This window comes from Struthio camelus, chromosome 2, assembly GCF_040807025.1.
Source record: "Struthio camelus isolate bStrCam1 chromosome 2, bStrCam1.hap1, whole genome shotgun sequence".
Lineage (NCBI taxonomy): Eukaryota > Metazoa > Chordata > Aves > Struthioniformes > Struthionidae > Struthio > Struthio camelus.
In genome coordinates, this window is record NC_090943.1 from 22,101,995 (window position 1) to 22,122,494 (window position 20,500).

Sequence of the window (20,500 nt, forward strand, 5' to 3'; positions counted from 1 at the left end):
AGCATCTATCAGTTGAATTCAATAGCATTTTTTATGGTTGCAAGCTAGGAGGTGGAATGTGTCATTTCTACTGTTAATGCAGGTGGATCTCTGTAACATGGTGGAGGTCCTGTGTGCTCCTGTGCACTGAGCACGCATGCACGGAGTCATTTCCAACCTAGTTCCATTTTTAGGTTTTGTTTTTAGTCTCCCTTTATACAGAGTCATACAAATGCAGATTCTGAGAAGCTTCATATCTTTTAGCTTTCTAATACTTCTATAATGAAGTTAAAAGGATATTCACTATACTTTTCATAGTGAGTAAGCAGAAATAATTATGCCTGTGAGTGCAGAGTCCTAATACAGGCTTTAGAAATGACTTAGCAGAAGTATCATATTAATTTGCAGTGACCATGAGTATTTTTTGCAAACAGATACAGCTTTCTTATACTGTACAGCTTTCAGAAATTTGTAAAAAGGCTGGACACATGGTTAAGGAATGATGAGTCTAAGGAAATGTAAGTGATATTTTAGATAGAACTTGAACTGAGTGAGCAGCTAGAAATCTTTGAGAATGCATTTCAAACCTCAATGTGTATTCTACTTTAAAAAAAAAAAAAAAGTAGTTCATTAATGGATCACAATGAAAGTAATACGCAAAAGTTAGCAAACTAGTGTTAAATTTGCCCCTGCATGTATGAATTCTTTACCTACGTGTTCAGTAAAAAGTCTTGAATTATACGATGGCAGGCTATTGCCTGTTGCTCTCTCCTCTTCTTTTTCCTGTTCTGCTTTCCTCTGGTCTTATTCACAGTTTCCCACATTTGTTCCATTTACTTTACGTTTCACCCCCATTACTGCAGGTACCTCTGTGTGTCTCCTACGCGCTCTTCTGTTTCTCATTCCCTCTGCTCAGATCTTAAAGATTTCTCTTTCTTCGTCTCCTTTTCTTAATCTCTGTGATATGTGCTACAATAGTGCCCAAAACCTGTGAAGAAACAATATTTTTTAGACCCTGAAATGCCGAGATGAAGGATACTCTTTGAAATGTCAGATGCTGATTACGGTCATTATGTCATACCATGTCAGTGCTGATGGGATTGAATAATTCAGTTGAATTCAACTACAGGAAGAATTCTGCTGAACAGGTAGACTTCCATTTTGCAGCAGCATATAACTCAACTAGATTAGGTAATATTCCATGAGGGCAGCAAAACAGATATCCTTAGCATGGTGACATTCCTCACCTCCTGAAGATTGGCTTCCTGTTCCAGAGCAGGAAAAGCACTAGAATGTCTCAGTGACATTGTTATAAGATTGTTTCTTTTATAACAACAGACGGAAACATGTGCAACTCTTCACCTGAAAGAGCAGAAGCATTTTACCATTGAAAAATGGAGGAAAAAAACTCTGCCCAAGGGAGGCAACTTTTTTTGGAAGAACTGTTAGCATTAGAAATAGGTATTTATAATGGGCATCAGTGAGTAGCTTGAGCTATTACATCCAGTACTTAGATGTGCAAATTCAGACAGGCACTCAGGTAAGAAAAAGTCTGTAGAGCATTAAACCCAAATTCATATTGAACTTCTGGTAAGCTACAAATATGTGAGAGAAACTCCACATCAGCAAATTGGCTGAAATGGAAATGCTTTTCTGTCAGATGCGAGTATATTTGGACTTGAATAGCAGCTTTGGAATTGACGGATGACCTTGGGGCAAGTTATGATTGAGGAAGGCTCCCCCTTTCAGCAGCTCCCCAATGAACAGGGAAAGTGACCTCAAAAGTACCCTTAGAAATCTGAATCTGAAACTATCCTCAAAGATGTAAGAGGAAGTATTTTAGGTTGAATGGATCTCCAGTTGCTGAAGCAAGCAGATGTGGCACCTATGCAGGTGCCTCTTAAACTGTGTTAATCCATCTGGCTTTATTTTATAGGCTAGGTTAGAAAACCGCTTTTCTCTCCACTTTATCAAACATAAGATGAATGATAATGCTTTGTTATGATTTATCTAATATTTCAGAAGTCTTTTTATAAGTTTATAGAGGAGATTACTGTAAAGCTTGCTTATTTTCTTCTGAGTTACTGCTTTGATGTGAAATTAGTGGATTACAAAATTTGTAGAGTTTTTATGATGTTAAAATACATTTCAGAGTTCCAGAAAATTTTCAGTGAAGTTCCACAGGGAATAGTACACTCTTTCTGCTTCTAATTTAAATAAATAATTTTGACAGGATGTCTGTAGCCTTGCTCACTGTATTGACAATACAAAATGAATTGTGTGGTGGATGTAAAACAAGCCATCTAGAAAAATCCCCACAGGCATGGATTTACTGCATTGTGTAAGTGGGTCAACTCATGCATGCGAAATGAAGGCTAATTGTAAATTAGTTGCAAAACTGTAGACTTTAAGTGGAGTTGAATCAAATAATAACCTAAATATTTTGATAGACATGTCCTATCTATGCTTCTCTTTAAAAAAGAACAAAGCTAAGCGTTACAGAGAAATAATTGAGACATTTATTTGCCTTACATTAGAACAGCATCATTCAACTCCAGAACCAAAGGCACTGCATTCATTTATCACTGGCACTAGTAAATTTTAAGCTGATTCTGTTAAATCTGTATTTGGGTTGATGGGATACTTTGCATGAGATACACTTTAATTCAGCAGAGTGTGGTCTATTTCCCAATGGTCAGAACAAGTCTAATCTGGAGGAATGGCTTTTGTTTTTTTTTCTGGTTCAAATGAAAAAAAAATCTAGTTAGGAGACATGAAAGAAAAAGATAAAGTTTCCACCTTATTAGTTCCAGCTTCTGTTTGTGATAGAACATTCATATCAATTGTAAGGCAAGGCATATGTGAGGGACACCAGTAATTTAAGAACTACTTTGAATGGACAGCATAATGTGTCACGGACTTGTTTTTTAATCCTTGCTAATTACCTTCTCCTGTCAAGAAGAGCATGTGTTATAGATAATGAAGGAAAATCTTAGGTATTTGCTAAAAACTCTGAACATCCTAATTGGAGGCTAAAACAGCTAAATTAATCTATGCAAAGAATTGACAGTTGTGCTATTTTCGCATTTGTGCATTTGTTGTTGCTGCAGTATTGAATGTAGTCATGCTTCTTCATATTGTAATTTACAGAATAAAAGCATGTCAGCCATAGTAAAGATAACTAAAAAGTATTTTGTGGCAACTACTATAAGCACCAATCTGTAGTCTGACTAAAGGATTTGACTCTTATTAAATGCTAGTGTTTGAGTAAATGTTCTTCAGTAATTTTTAAAACTTAATCAACCTGGAATATTTCTGATATTTAAACGTACGGCTTTTTATGTCGTGGTAATAAGCAACTAAATCATGATTAAAAATAAAAAAAATACTTTTTTCCCTATGTCACTTGAATATATTTAAGTAATATCAAAATCACTCATTATTTTTAATGAATGCATATTTTTGAAGCCAGTGGGCTTTATATATAGTAAAAAGAAAATGAAAACTCTTTTCATAGTAGCTCAACTTGGGAGCTAATTAAAATGATGTTTTTAGAAGGAATAAAAATCAATTAGCCAGAAGGTTGAGAACCAAGAGTTAGGAACTTCAGAGATTCTTGAATAGTTAAGTGCTTGCACGAAAAAGGTGATTTCTAATTTCCTTTCTTCCTTCGTCGTCCACTACCCTCTCATCATTTCATCTTTTGACTCTGTCGTATCGGATGTTTTCATACAGTGTGTCAGTTGCCAGGGCAGCATCTTAGGCAGTAAACTTCCTGCTGAAGAACAAGATGCTCTGCTTCTTTTAAAACTACTATCATCTTTAATTTTGATCCCTGGAGATGTGAATGTCTCACCCCTAAAATGCTCACAGACTTCATTGACCTTGACAGCAGGGTTATGTGGTCCTTTGTGGCACTCAGTCTTTTTTTTTTTTTTTTTTTTTTTTGCATGTTAACACATGTGTCTGTGATTTCCGTAGTTTGTCAGTGGCTACGTTAGTGGTGACAAGCCAGCACTGTATTAAGTCAAATGATTAAACTTTTTAACTGTTCTAACAGAAGACGGCAAGTAGCAAAAGTTTTCATTATGACATTTCTGCTTGTGTCAACAAAGATGTTGGAGGATAAGAGTTTACTTTTCCAGATAGCAGATTAGAGTGACACAAATATTGCTTTCTAACCCTTTCTGATCTCAGTATTATTCAAATAATGATTTAGTTACACAAGTGTTTCTGTACTTTATTTGAAAGGTTCCTTCTCTGGCCTGAGCCAACATAATTTTACTGTTAGCAATCACAATAGTCTAATGAAAATCTAAAGTATTTTTTCAGATTAACCTTGAGTTAATGTCTTTATCTCCTGTCTTTTCTCTGTTAATAAGACTATTTTTGGCCTTTCTGGAACCTATGTGGCTTCCTGAGTCTCACTCCTGCTGCTCCTGTTTTCTATCTGCTCCCCTCTTTTTTCACTATAGAGTGGTGGTGTAAATCAAAACCCTTATCCATTTGGCCTGTCCAGCCTTTTTCCAGGTTTAAGAAGAGAAATATATTCCAGAGTGTATGACTTGTTGGCATTAACCGATTTTTACAGGATTTGGCAGAATAGGATAGCTGTTACCAGTTTCCAGAATAGTAGGTAAGTGGCTGAGTAGGATAGTGTGACTGGCCTGGGTTTTGGCACAACAGAGCTGGTCTTTGGGGAAGAGGAGAATTAGCTTGTCGGGGTCCTGTGATAAAACCCAGAGGCTGCCTCAGGGTAAAGTCTAGGTTTTTTCAGGGCTGTGTCTCACTGTATCAATGCTGAGCAGGGATCCCACTGCCTGCTGTTCTCAGCTTGTGGGAGAAAGGCTAGATTCAGACACTTTGAGTTGCCTTTTCTCTTGAAGGATCTTGCCTAGAGTTGTGTTGCAGAGCTGAAGCCACTTCAGTAGTGCTGCTTCCCCAGCCACCACTGATGGAGAATGGAGGAATCAGAGGACCTGGGAAGGAGCCTGCATATCATCTCTCATGCGTTCTTGCCTGCTCAGTAGGGAGATCTGCTCCAGGGTGGTCAGGCTGCCCTTGTCTGCAGTGCTGTGAGCACAAGGGAAATGGTCAGTGTGTTTCTTTGACTTTGCTGGGAGAAGTGTAGGTATGATGAGGGCAAGGGCAGCAGGCATGGAATGAGTTCGTTTGTTTGACATTGCCTTTTATTTAACGTTATGTTATGTGTGGTGCGTGTTTCTGGCATAGGTAATAGCAGGCACTCTATCTTGAACAGAGAAGTCCAGGTACCAGTTGGGTTTCTTTCAAATAGAAATGAAGTGGATGCAAGGTTCAAAAAGCTTGGTGGTAATGAGAAATTAAGCAGAATAATCAAAGCTGAACGTCATGGCAGAAAATTATGGAAAGTTCTGACAATATTGATATATTAGTGATAAAATGACCAGCCTATCTAGAAAAAGGGGTAGAGCAGATACTGAGAAGACACAAAAAAGAATTGAACTTTAAGTTTGAAAGAAATGACTGAGTGGAATAAGTCTACAAAATCACAGGTGGCATAGAAGAAGGAAGAGTGAAGGTGGTTATTCATTATTTCTTATAAGGCAAGAACTAAGAGCATTGAGTGTAATTATCAGGCAGCATGTTTTAAAAAGGAAACAAATATTTTTTCATCTGGCATATAATTAAACTTTGAACTCATTAATATAGGAGGCAGTGAGTCCAGAAGTATAAAATACATTCAAAGAATGATTGGTCAAGTTCATGGAAGTTAAATCCTTCAGGAAATATTAACCATTGTGGCCCAAATGCACGGGCAGGGTCAGGAAGGCTCTGGAACGCAGACAGCAGGAAGCTGGAAGAAGCCTGGCAAGAAGAGGACTGTGTTTCATAGACATCTCCCCATGCATGCATCACTGAGCGGTGCCAGTGACCTGATGGTGTCATCGATGAGACCTAGCTTTCTTAGCTCAGGATTTGATGCCATTTCTAGCCACAGCTGTGGCTCAGCCCTGCCAAACAGTGACCAATCTGTTGCTTCCTTGTTTACTCATAGCTGGTTGGAATTTACAGAGTTTAGCGTTAAAAAGGCTTATTGTACATTTGGCCCTCCTCCCTCACCCATATCAGATGGCTTCATTCATGACATCTTTCATTCATGACATTGCCTTCCTGGCCTATTACAGACTAGAAAACCTTCCTGAGCCTTAAATGGCAATCTTTTGAAGAGATGACTGACATGCAAGGGGAGTGAGGATATGACAGTTATTCCTTACCTATGTAGATTTTAATGGTGGTATTGTTTATGCAAGGAGCAAATACCATTGTCATTAAGATACTCAGAAACCAGCCAAGCCATAGTGAGGCTGAGGGGAGGTGAGGCTGCTGGATATCTAAAGGCATCCAAAGCCTTTTAAAGCAGACAGTTACTACCACTGTTCTTGCATGGCCATGGCAATTGACTCTCCAGGCATTGCTCAAGATGATCGGGGCCACAGTAGCATTTTAGCTTTGACGAGGGTGTGCTTTTGAACTGAATGTCCTAATCATCCCTACCTACCACATTTTGCTTGGTATTGCAGGACTGTTTTGGAGCATACAAAGTGGATTAATTCCAGATGAAATGAAACTGAATGATGCACTTCAGCCACTAAAGCATATCCAGTCCATTGCACCAGACTAGAGCTAGCACATGTCTACTTCCCCTACTGTATAATATGGACTTTATGTCCTCAGCTCTAACTGTTTCATTCTACAGATCTGCTTCTTTTATGCTACAATACTTGCTAATGGAAACGTAGCTGATGTTATACTTAGGAACTAGTTATCACTTTAAAGTTACATTCCTGTGGTAGTGGGGAGTGATACCAACTGCAGCTAAAGGCTTTAAAACTCAGAAGGTAGAAGGGTGGAAGTACTGGATGCTGAAAATCACATTGTTGCATGACCTCTGTTTGCCCTGTCAAGGGGTCACTGAGACTTGTCTGGACTGTGCACTAAACTTGTAATTTATGTTTGTGGAGAATGTCAGGGGGAAGATTCATGTCCTGATGTGCAGGTGCTCCATTAGGATTTAGAAAGACATGGATTGATTAGGTGGTTCTGGCCATGTGCAAAATTAGCTTTGTCAGAGACTCCAGACAGGGAAGCTTGGTGACAGTGAGTCAGGCTGGAACTGATACAGCCTCAAAAATGTTAACAGTAGATAATTAAGATAACTTTAGGACTGAGTGGGGTGGTGATCACATAATCATATCTGATATACTGGGCCTGCACTTTTGAGGGATGACGTCCTTCACCTATCGGATGTGGGAACTGACTTTGCCATGACCATTTGGTCTGGATTTGCAGAAAATAGGTATCAGTGCCTCTGTGTGTGTATGTATGTATGTGGGATACAGGAGGGAAGTCAGAGGGCCAAAAGCGTGACCATGTTCATTGCCACTACTTCAGGAGCGATATGTTAAAATATCTGAGAGGTATGAATGAGACTTGGGAGCAGAATATGTCTCAAAGGTATAAATGAGACTTAGACTAAGCTGGTAGGCTTGTATCTGTAGGAAAGGATAATCCTATGGTCCAGAACAACAGAGCAACTCGGGCAGTCTAAGGAAATCTGCTGCATGTTAGTAATTTGTTTATATTTTGCAACATGACCTTTTCTGACACTGATACTGAATGAAAAGAGAGGGGTGAGAGCTGAACACACGCAGTCCACCTATGTTAAATTAATAAAGCTTGCTATTAAAGTGCATCCTGTGGATCTGGCATTCATTCACCTGCATATCCTGCTCAGTGATGGTTTCTGCTCTGAAACAGGTACAGCATAGAAACTAGTCAGTTTGCTCAGTTCTATTTCTTATCAGATTTCAAGGCCTGGCTTGGTAGAAGAGAGGGCTTTTGGGAAGCGTTTCCTTTTTAACGAGCACTTCAACTCATTTCAGGTAGGCAGATAGCATTGGAAGGGTCACTGAGTCAGGTTCCCAGCTGTTGTTGGCACTACATCATAGAAATCTTGTCATACATTTTTTTGAGCCTAGTCTTGAAAGCAGTAAGAGTTTTGGCCTTCAGGGTCTAACCAGGTGTTACCTTAGGTGTTTCTTCTTTGTCAGACGATTTCTTTTAGACGTGATTTAGTGCATGGACCAATGCGGGGAGGCACTAAGTGCAATACAGCTCGCTACATGTGGGTGTGGGAAATCTGCTCCTTATTCCTAACTTTGCTGGTGGTATGCTCTATTACCCTTGGCAAACTGCACCACTTCTATTTCCTTTTCTATACAAAGGGAATAAATGATGCTGAGGGCCTTTGGAGAAACTATCTAAGGTTATAATGAAAATCATAGCAGAGCTGAGTGGTGTGGCTGCTGGTTGTTGTTACTTACATGTGCAAATTTTGTTAGAGGTAAATTGGGAACATAGGAAATAGTACAAGGCTGGGTGTCCTGAGTCATCAGATCTAGTCCTCTCTCTTGTGGACAGGCATGTCATATAAACTTCTAAACAAACTTGTCAAGCTCCATATTAATCTAATCAGGGCTTTAACCACTTTCTTTTTGAAGACTGTTTCATAACTTGAGTTCTGGGAGGTTAAAAGCCTCATTCCGATTTCCACAATAAATTTCTTCATGGCAGAGCTATGCCTATTTGTTCATGTGCCAGCACTGTCTTTTAGCTTACATGGCACATCTAACTCCCTGATATATTTAGAGTGAAATGTCATTCTCAGACTTTGTTTTATGATGCTGAACAAGCTAGCAGTTTTCATCTGCCCTTGCAAAAGTCTCTCTGTTCTACAAAGGCCCTCCTCTGCCTGTTCTTGTGGGAACTCATCTCTTTTAAGCACAGGGGACCAAAGTTTTACGCACTGCTGTGAGTGAAATTTTAAGAATACCTCACCTGATCCATTTTAGGATTGTATTTGCTTTTCTTCAAGGCCATTTCGGTGGCCCACAAACATCAGTCTTTGACTCAGTCATACAAATATTCCTCCTCTTCTGTTCTTTCTGGTTATTAAGCTTCCATCTTACAGCAGAAGTTCTCTAAATGTTTTTGCGTTAAGTAGTATTAAATCTCATGCTATTACTCCAGACCTCTGAGCTTGGTCAGTTTTCCTAGAGAATATTATGTTCTTTACCATACCTCATTAATGAAGTTATTTAATAAAATTAATCCCAATAAGACCCTTGAGGTAGTTCCCCTTGGGAGCCCTTGAATATTATTCTTCTATCAGCACAGCTCACTGAATTATTTGTGTAATCAGTTGATCTCCTGACTGTCTTTTAATTTGCAATTTTTGCTTCAATCTCCATCCTTTCTAGCTTAATATATAAACCTTATTCTTTTTCAGTTCTTCACTGTTGATGCCATGCTTGATTTGACAGATTGATTAATAACCCTTATTGCCAGATTTGTGATTTCAAAATGCTGGGGGCTTATGTGGTGCTCTTGGATGATTACTTTCAGGTTCTACCAATTTGGGCACATAAAAACGTGCATTTTAATTCCATTTCATACTCAATTTTATTTCCAAACTCTTATTTCTAGTCACAATCCTGTCTTTTTATTTTCATATACTCATAATACCTAACTCAATTTTGTAACAGTAACCGTGTCCCTTCACCTTCTATTCTCCAAGATACATTTTTTGCCTTCTGTGTTCCTCTTCTAATCTCGTTTATTTTTCCTAATATCCCTTTTGAAGTGTTGTTAGTTTTTTTTAAAAATATTTTTACTTTACTTGAGATGGAGGTTCTAGAAAATTTATACTTTTAATGACTCAGAGAAATTCCAAAGCTCTTCTAAATTCAAATTACTAGGCTCATCCATTCAGCTGATTTTACTATCCAATTTCCTTAATTTCTCACAGTGTACTCCATTGGAAATAAAAGCAAATGAAGTTGCTATCTGCTTTTGTTTTTCTTTCCATCTAATTTAACCTGAACACACTGATGACTAGTTAGTACTTTATTTTCTTGACCAGCTCTTCTTTCTCAAAATTGTCCAAAACTAAGTTGAAATAATATCTTCTCTTTGCAGGAAAAAATTATCACACCTGAAAATCTCTCTGCTTCTCTTACTGTTTTTACTGTTATTAGCATTGCTATATTTTGGTAATTAAAGTTATCTTTTAGGATTCAGTTCTTAGAGCTGGATATCTTAAAGGAATTTCTTAAATATGATGATCTAAGCCTGCCTGTTTGTGGTCTTTGAGTTTTGTTCCTAAAAGTTAACCTACACCTGCTCTCCCAAGTAACAGGTAAAACTTATTTTCCACAATACTGTTATGTAACTGTACTTGACAATTACATGAGAATTTCCATGTGAAGTTATAGATGGGGTAGCAGAGTTGGGAGTTCATTGGAACCAATTTCTGTGATAAAAGCCTTTAGGTTTGGCTGTAGCTTTAATAAATTCCACCTTTATGAAATTTTCTTCACTCTCATCTTCCCGGTCTGCACAGCTATTGCTCAATACCAAGTCGGTTACTGGCTCTTTTCAGTAACAGGCTTTTCATTTTTCTCTCTAGCAGCCCTGTCCCCACCAACTTTTCCACCAGCACTGCTGGATCAGAACAAAATTCTCCAACCTTGCACCTTGCCTTGTGCAAAAGAAGTATAAACCTTTTCAGCAGCTTACTTCCCTTGCTGAGCTCATGCAGCACAGCCTACTGAGACGCCTTCTCTCTCTTACTCTTACCCTTTCTTGCCCTACCTTACAACTTTTGTTGCTTACCTAAGTAGAAGATAGCAGGGGAAATGCTGAGTTAAACTGAGCAAATGCTGTAGGAAAATCTGTAAAGGAAGTATAGTGAGAGTGTGAGAGGAGAACAAAATGTTAAATGTGCTTTTTGTTTCAGCTAGTGCAAAATTCCACAGGAAACAAGGGCCAGATTTTGATATCTTCATAACTGTGGGATCCATAATGTGCTGATGGAGATTAACCAGTAGTTCATCTGTCTTTTTTTAGGCTCTCTGTAGACTTAGGCTTTATTTTTAATCAATTTTTCAGGTTACCAGAAAAGCTAAAAATCTTTGGTTTTGTTTTCACGTGAAACCTGTGAATTTTGGAGAACAGTTCATGGGCAAGAAGTGAACTCCAGGAGATTCCAGGGTTTGACACAGACTTTAGGAATGCATAATGCTGTATGGTCTATGTGCATTGTACATCTGCCTGCTTCCATGAGGCGTTTAAGTTACTGTTTTGTCCCATAAAGTCCTAAACGTCTTGGGAGCCACTAGGTTTATAATGCTATAGTCTGAGCAAGGCTCAAATTATGTTAGAACTCCTCAGTGAGTTTTTCTTTGCTGGAGTCCAGATAAATCACAGCTGGGACACAGGTAACTTAAATTGGGAGACCAATAGTTCTGTATGTTCCCCCAATAAAAAAGGTTATTCAGGTAGAAGTACTTTTGCAGATGTGATGCTATATCTGCTACAGGTATTTTGCTGGAATTAAAATACTGCAAAATGGCATGAGTAACGTTTTTAGGGTAAGATGACATCCAGATCGTGTTGCCCTTTGTTTTTGAGAAGGAAGAGTATCCGATCAGGCTACTCCTCTTTCACTTCTGTATTCTTGGCTCAAATTTCTGGAATTTGGGCATGCTGTAAAGTTTATTGTTCTAAGTGGAAATTTAGGGAGCTCAGCTTCTTGAGACCAGAGTATATGTGTGCTAAGTAGGAAAACAGAGTTTTGTATGAATTGAAACTGGTAAGGTTCCACTATTTCTTAACTGTCTGTTAGTTCTAATTTTGTTCTAATTTTCTCTGATCATTTGTAATGATTCATTTGTGAAGTTAAAGACTTTTTTGAAAGACATGTATGCTAAAAAACCCCAAAATAATTCAGCAATATTGTCTCTTTTCCAATTCTGCAAGGTGGATTGACGAAGGTTTTATAGTAGGTTTAGATGTATACGCTTTTTTTTTTTTTTTAAACTTCAGTAACAGGTGTTATGTTTTAGACATTGCAGAATTTCAGTGGCTTAGGAGTGTATTGCATAAATAACAAACTGCATGTTGGAAATACAGCTAAATATAAAAAATATCAATGGAAAGATTTTTATTACAAGGATTTATAGTCCTTTACTCTAAATAAGACATGAATATTGAAAAAAAAGCGATAAAACTTTGGAAAAATTCCTTGTCTCTTGGTTTCATGTAGCTTTCTGTAAAGTGCAGATAATTGTATTTACCTGTTTTGAAAACCCAGTAATATATGTGCAGCAGTACAAAACTTCAAAGTGACAGACCTTGTTAAAATTATTACTATCATTATTGATAATTAAGCTAATGGCTATATAACTATAGACATGGACATAGTTCTCACATTTGACCGGCTACAGTAAGAGCTTCCTGGAAATTTTTTCTTTGAAAAATATTGAAATTTCACAAATGTTTTTGCTGTGATGGCAATGGCAGAAATTAGATGCCTTTCAAAGTTTTTCATAAAAGAAACTAGGACAATCTCTTTACTTATGCTCAGAAGACGTTGTTCTTTGTTGGCTGGAGCACTGATTTAAGACGTGGGTTGTTATATCTCTGTTCTGCCTATATGTCTCCCATTGGAAGTGTTTGATTTTGCAGACCTAGCTTTCGTGAAAAGTTAGAGGAGGCAGGGAGGAGGAGAAAGGGAAGGAGAGAGGAATCAGAATAGGTAGCGTTCAGTTGCTTAGAGCCATAGGGGAATTCAGGTTTGGGTCCTTACTTTGCCTGAAAAGCTTGAACATATCTTGCACCTGTGTGAAATGCCTTAAATCTGGTTTTATATAAAATTTTATATACATGAAAATTGTATCAAACCTATCAGTTTTAGAGGAGAGCAGTGTGCTGAGCATCTTATTCAGTCCTACTGCGTAAACAGTTAAATTGGCATAACTTCATAAGCAGAATGAATGGTTGGCACTTGAATTTGAAACATCAGCTGTGACTTTACATGCTGCATTAGTATTTGTAAACCAAGGAGGCTCCAAGTCTTAATATGGAGGTTTCAGACTCTATCCCAACAACGGACGAGATGGCATGTGATTCTTCTCTGCAGCTGGAGGCAAGGGGTTTAACTTCCTGGAGAGACCTGGATTATACACACCTTTGGCCAGTTTTGGGCCAGCAAGGTGTACTGACTTTCCTGAGACTGACCTGACCTCATCTTCTACTTCGGCGAGTCCTCTGCCAGCTCAGCAGATGGTCACATTCTCCTGACGCTATCTGTTAGCGTCTCATTGAGGTGGAGCATGTTTCTCAGAATGGGATTCGTCTCATGTCCTCTTGTTCTTTTCATTACAAATTTACCAGAAGATTTAGAGGCACAATTATATTCTCGTCTTGGATTAACAAAACAGTTAAAAATCTGCATATTTTTTTCAGAGACTTCTAGTCATTGGAGTACATGAGACCAGACCCCTTGGTGGGTTTGAGTGGCCAGCTCCAAATGCCCTGCCAATAGATTGTGGCATCAAGGGAAAACTGTTAGCTTTTAGGCAAACCTAAAAATGAGGGGACATCCTGTCAGTGTTTTTGGTTGTCTTTATCTTGTAATGCATTGTGACTCTCTGCTAAACTGGGCCTCGCTGTTTCATGTGCTGCGTTTGTTTAACAAATCATTACTTTTTAAGGATCATGGTAGGATTCTGCTGCAGTGGACCCATAGTGTTTTAAGTCTGTCTGTCTTCTGCTTTAGGTATAATCTGGCACAATACTCCTAAAATGAACTACAGAATATTGTTAACATTTTTATATTTTTCAGAAGTTTTACTGTGTTGATACATAAGGACTGTTGCATTTGTATAGTACTAAAGTGATATCAAACCTGATGGTGGAAAGCATGGTTCATTTTAATCAAATGCAGTTAGGGAAACCTCACTTGTCTATGAGCAGACATATTTTTAATTGCTAAGCAAAGTTTATTTATGTTAGAGTCACCGCTACAAATGACCTTGACAATTTATGGTCCCCTGTAGATAATAGCTCTCTGAATGCAAACAGTGAGGCCTGAGCTCTGTAGGTGAATAAAATAATGCTTTGCTGTTTGCTAAAAGAAATTTTCAAATATGACTTTTGGATGGTATAATAATAGCACTGTACTAAGAGTTATTTAATCTTTCTTTGCAACAGTTAACCTTGATGCCAAATAGACATTCAACATTTTTTGCTTTGGTTTGGTCGATGTGGTCCCTTCTTAAGTTAATTGCTCATTTTAAATATTTGTTTAGTTTTCCTTTTGCTGTAATGATAGTCCTTTTTAAAGTCGGCTGCCACATGGATAGCAATAGTCAGTCTTTTTTCCTTTTTTCCTTTCACTCGCTTTTTTTTTTTTTATATAGGTCTATATTTCCTTGATTGTATTCATTTTCTATCTAAAAGCAAGGTTCAGAGTCATTCCTTATTAAAATGATGGTTTAGAAAGACTCCTTGCTCTTTTTAATTAAATTTCCTTTTAGTATCCTGAAGGTCTTGTTCTTGCACGGGGTTTTGCCAACATCTCTGCTTTGTATATGCTTTCCTACACAGATGCCTTCCACACTTCCCCCTCGTACATCTGTAGCTTTGGCAGGTTGGTTAGAAATTCTCTCAAGTCAGCATAAAGGAAATCAAGGCTTTTAAATACTCACTTCTTTTTCTTTCCTGAATTTTCTGGCTCAGTCTTCATTCGTTAAATTTTGCTGGAATTCTATCATGAAAATGTTATGTTAGCTAATAAAGATGTTTTTCTCTGTGTTAGTGCTTTGTGGGGACCTGCTTGAGGGAGTGTTAACTTATTTTTATTAAGGCTACTTTTAATGTTATTGATAAAAGTGTGAGTGTGGCGACAGGCTGTTCTATCTTTAAAAACAATTAAAAAACATAAATCATCATTTAATTCTTGTAAGGCTTTTTACTCTAAACTTTTATAAGCAACTCTTTTGTATATGAAAAGCACAATATCACAGATGAATTCTGCTTTGCAGAACTGAGAGGAGAGTTCTGCCCAGAAGCTTTACTTTGAAAATGTACATTAAAAATAAAAATATTGATAGTGTGCGAGATTTCCGGGTAGTGAAAAGTCTGTATTATTTTTTTAAAAAGCAGTGCTATTGTTCATGTTATTTTACAGTAGACCCTCACATCAATATTTGTGCACACAAATAACCACTACGTAAGCTCATTGAGACTACTCAGTGAAAGTGCATATATGTAAGGTTTTGCAGAAAGGTTGCATGAACAAAATATCCTTCATTAACTATTCCACAGTAACTATCTGCATACTTCTGTCACTTTTACTCAGTTTCCTTCTTACAAGATCGTTCAAGGTAGACTAGTCATTGATGAAAAAGGTGCACAAGTATTACATTCTGTAAAAGTGTATGTTTAAGAAAGTTCCAGAGTAACTTGTAACTTCTATTTTTCATGGCTAATAGTAAGAAAAAGTTTTAATACTAAAATTCAAACACTAAGATAGATTCTTAAGTATTAAGAAAATGTTCATTAAGAAAGGTTTTGGATACTTGGAAGCTATATAACTCGTTGGAAACAGATTTTAAAAGCTAGATTACTCTTTCCCTATATTAAGAGAGTTTCTAAATATAGTAGGTGACAGTTACTTAAAACAGTCCCTTAGTCAACATGGGTAACTCGCTATCAGGCTTTGCTCTGATAGAGCAGAGAAGTTAATTAGTCATCTAAAAAGCAGCAGTTATTGTGGCTATGATTTGATCATGCTTCTTATGTGTGAGCAGACCATGATTCCAGGCAGCACTGTATTAAAAAGCCCTATTTACAAAGCTTAAAGCAATTAACTGAAGCATGAAATAAATGTAACCATATTGTAATATAAATGTGACATGCAAAAGTACAGTAGGCAGAATCAGTCTTGGTTAAGAGGTGATAGTCATAAAGAACCAGTTAAAGGGAATAAGAAGTGACTGACGCAAGTTTGTGATAATATTAAGTTATTCAAGGCATGGTAAGAACAGAATATGAAGAGCTACAGAAAGACCTTATGAGAGTGAGTGACTGGACAATGAAATGGAAAATGAAATCAAAAGCACAGATAAAGGTATGTGAATAGCCTCATGTATAAAATAATGGCCTATGAGCTGACCATTACCACTCATGAGCTACTTTTGTGAAAACATTGTCTCAGTGCTCAACAGCAGCCAAAAAAGCAAATCAAACATTAGAAAGAAATAACAAAGCAATATAAAACAAAAGAGAAAGCTTTATTATACCTCTCTAGAAATCTCTTATTCACCAATAGTTTAAATAATGTTTTTAGTTCTGGTCCATTGCATGTTAAAAAAAAAAAAAAAAAAAAAGCAAAGGCATCAAGGATGATCAGAAGTATGAAGTTACTCCCATAGGAAGAACGTGTGAGTCCACTTTAGTGGTCTTCAGCCTGGAAAGAAATTGCTTAAGGCTTACAAAAATCTACAAAATCATGAGTGTCACAGAGAAGTTGGAAACCATGCATGACACTGTCTCTCCCAGTATAAGAACTAGGAAGCAACAAATGAAGCCTGTTAATGAAGCAGGTTTTTCTTCATGGAGCATGTTAAATGACAGGTTTTTTTTTTTGTTGGAAGATGATATGAGTTAAAAATTAAGAGATTTTTTTCAAGGACTGGACGAGCATTTAGAAGAAAAATCCACTGTGGAGTAAGAAAAAACTGCACCAGGCTCAGAAAATAGCCCAGACTGTAAACAGTTGGAATCCAGGAGACTGTAAGGGGGGGAAGTATCATGTATGTTTACCCTGTTTTTACTGCTTCCTAGTAATGCCTACAGCCATTCTTGGATAAAGAACACTAGGCCAGATGGTCTGAGCCAGTACTAGACACTCTTAAATTCTTACTTAATAGAGAAGTAGTGATAAAACATATATATATATAATATTTTTATAAAATTATATAGAATGTAAAACGTTTATATAAAAGATGGAAAGAAATTGATGATGAATATAAGTTACTAGCTAAAATACAAAGGCTATAGAAAGGCAAAAGAGTTCATTTTAAATGGCTCACAGAATTAAAAATAACAAGGCTTTTAAAATAAAGGATCACTCAAAGATGCAGCTTTTAGCTCTGACCAAGATAAGTTCTGCCAATGTAGTTTTATTTCAAGTCAATGGAATCCAGCTTCTAACCTGATCCTTTCCAGTTTGTCTTTTTAGCCTTTTGCATATTGAATTCATATTTGAAATCACTGTGCCCTTATTTTACAGCTGGAATTTAGCTTTTTTAAAGTTATAAATAGGAGAAAGTTACATTATATTTTGAGCAGAGCAGTCCTCTGTTTCCTCAAGGTATTTGATGCTGGACCACATAACAATTTGTTTAAAACGCATTTGTCGTCTGTGATTAGCAAGGCATATGTTAGATGGCTAACTGGCAGATTTCAAGATATAGTTGTTTCTGAAGGAGTATCTCAAATGGCGATGTTTTTAATGGTTTCCCCAAGGGCTAGTCCTTGATCAAACTCCTAACTGTTTTTGTTAGTATTCCAGACAGCGAGATAAGATCTTCGCTGGTAAATTTTGCAGATCCAAAGATAAGTAATACAACAAATAAGAGAAAAGATTGTGATCTTTTAAGAAGTACCATTACAGAGTAATTTCAGATTCCAGATGGATTAGTCAGAGTCCAATAATATTTATTTTTAAAAGTCAAATGTCAAATAGTAGGTTTGCGAACCTGGAAGGCAAATGATACCTCTCACAGGGTTAGAGCTGGTTTTGAGAAACAGAAGAATATAGACTTCATTCTAGTGAATTGCTTCTCTCTTTGTAGTGCTGGGGCAAACAAGCTAACATGGTCCTTGGAGGTACATAAGCACAATGGCAGGTAGAAGGTTGAGAGTGTCTTTACAAGTGGTTGCGTGGAATCATGACTGATGCTAGAATATTGTGTCCACATGTTGAGACGGCTTTCAAAAAACTGGATAGAATTCAAGGGAGGACAAGAGAAATGATTTTAGGGATTGGAAAAATAATGTTGAACTGTTGGAGTACCAACTATTTAGATAGCTATGAAAAAGAAATGGCTTTTGTATTTAGTATCGATATTTACCCAAAGAAAAGATACCAGAAAATCTGGGACTTGACAGCATTCCTGACAGAGATATGACAAGGTGTTGTAGCTGGAATTTTGATTGATTTGAATTTAAATAAACTGTAGCTTCTAAAGATAGTAACATGCAGTTTATCTGGGGACATGGTAAGTCCCTTTTTTTCTTAGGATTAGATATCATTATGACACTTACGGAAGAAGATCTTCAGTGTGGATGTTCGTATCAAGCAGGATGATTTTGCTGTCATTTTTGTTTTAGATTTGGAATATTCCTATCTTTCATCTTTGTCGATCTGTCCTGGAGAGGACCCCTTATAAGATTCATCCTACTTTCACCTCTCTAAGATTATGTCCGTGCTGAAATCTGATCTTCAGAGCCCTGGTTTTAATTTTCAGTTTCTTTCATGGTGCAAAATAGCATTTTCTCCTGTTGGATGTATTCTTTTATTGTTATTATTGTTGCATTCTTTAGTGTTTAAGAGGTTGGTTATATCTAGAGGTGACATGGCCTGGAGATGTTTTCTCCCATGCATGTGTGAAAGGACTTGAGGCATTTTCACTTTTTCTGCAGAATGGTCTTAGCTTCTCTTTTTTTTCCAAACTGCTTACCATCCTCAGACTGATTTTTTTTTTTTTGACCTGATACAAAGTTTTGAGTTCAGTGGAGGGTGCTGGAGAGCAACATGCAATGTTGTGCTATGCAGTGATACGCAAGCAAGCTGCAAAAAAAGGTATTTATCTGCTTGATGAAGAGATAACCCCTTCCTTACTGGAAGCAAAGGAGTTGCACCATCCTGGTATCCCATCCTATTTCTATGGCTATATTGTTCTTTGGAGTCTGTTAGAGCTTTTCTGTGTGTCTTCTCCACACCTTACTGTGGCTTGCGGTATACAGGAAGTCAGACTTGATGTCTGACTTCCTATCACTCTTTTGGACTCCGGAAGAATTGTAATTTTTTTCCAAGAGCGTTCCTAACAATCTTCTCCTCTAGTCTTTAAACTGTCCCACCTGCTCCTCTTGCCAATGTTTATGCTTTACTTTCATTTATTTAGACTCTTTGATGACTGCAAGGCCAGAGAGAACTGGAGAATTATGTGCTATAATGTCCTTCCTACATAGACTATGCTGGGTCTTTCAGCACATAAATAATTGACTTTCTCTTTTCAAGTTCTGCTGACTGTGCAAGACTTAAGTAAAGTATAATGCAACAGGACGGGCTTGCACAAAGACTAACAGTGTCCGTGATGTCCAAGAATTACAGTTTCTTAGGGCACCTTCAGTGAACCCAGCAGACTTGAGAGAACTGTAGGGTCTGAAAATGAACAAAGGTTAAGAAAGTGCTGATCAAAGTGATTACCACGCTCAACCTCATTACTGTGATTGGTAAGCATATATTTTTGTGCAGATCAGGTTTCCTGTTGACTTTCTAATTCATTTTTAACATATTCATAGACGCTAAGTATTCTAACCACTGTAACAGCAGCTGAGCTGAAATTAGTTTTTTTTATTGTAAATGGGAAAGTTGTTATTTTTTATTAAGTAGTATACTTGTAGAGTTCCAAATGATGCATATTGGTTATAATTTTGACTAAAATAAATGAATAAAGCAAAGAAATTGCAAAATAAAGCAAAGAATAGAGAGATTCAAATCAGCTGGATTTTTCTGTGATGTGCTGTTATGTAAATATCATATTATTTTATCTTTCCTGTATAAGCAAAGCAGGCTAAGAGAGCAGATTACTGTGAAATACCACTCTCTCTCGTAATTCCCTGGTACCCCCTACTTTTTAGTACACCTTTTTATTTTTTTCAGCACTTAGGTTATTCAGGCTATACATTTCCCTCAGCAAAGTCAGTGGATGAACAAACAAATATAGAAGCTAACACTATGATGTTTGAATGTGAGTTGACATGTGCTTAAAAAAAAAAAAAAGTAAAATGTTATGTAAGATAGACATGAGCTGCTTATGCAGGGACCAGAAGAGTTAATACAATCCTTATAGGTGTAAATAGCTGTCATTATCTCTCTCTGGTATTAATATTCCTCTATAGAAGCAGTAGTTTCAATTCTGATGCCTATACTTAAAAAAATCTCCCAGCAAACTAGAGAAGGTTTGAGGAAACGCTTGCAGGTTGATCTAAAGCAAGTTTTTTAATTCTCAGAGATTTGGTCTTTTTATTTGTTGAGTAAAATGCTGAAAGTGTAACTGGTTCATGATTTTGAAAAATCTTGTGAAGAAAGAGGCTATCTGATTGGCGATATATTGAACAAAATATATGGATGAAGAAAGTAAGAAGATCTAGTGGCTGGAAGACGATTTGAAGTTAGAAATAAAGCATATGTCATCAAGACTAAAGATGATAAACTTTTCCTCCCTAGGTTTAAGTAATGCTTATATTTCTCTGAGCTAAACAGCTTAGCAGGGGTACTGCTCAAACTGTTAGGGATCAGGTAGCTTCAGGAACGTTTACCTACACTTGCCAGGAGTTAGGG

The 20,500-nt window shown here is 37.2% G+C and overlaps 1 protein-coding gene across 7 annotated transcripts in view; it reads left to right on the plus strand.

Moving 5' to 3' along the window:
* NEBL (nebulette) overlaps positions 1-20,500 on the plus strand; it is a 277,747-nt gene that overhangs the window by 134,363 nt on the left and 122,884 nt on the right. The window lies entirely within an intron of this gene.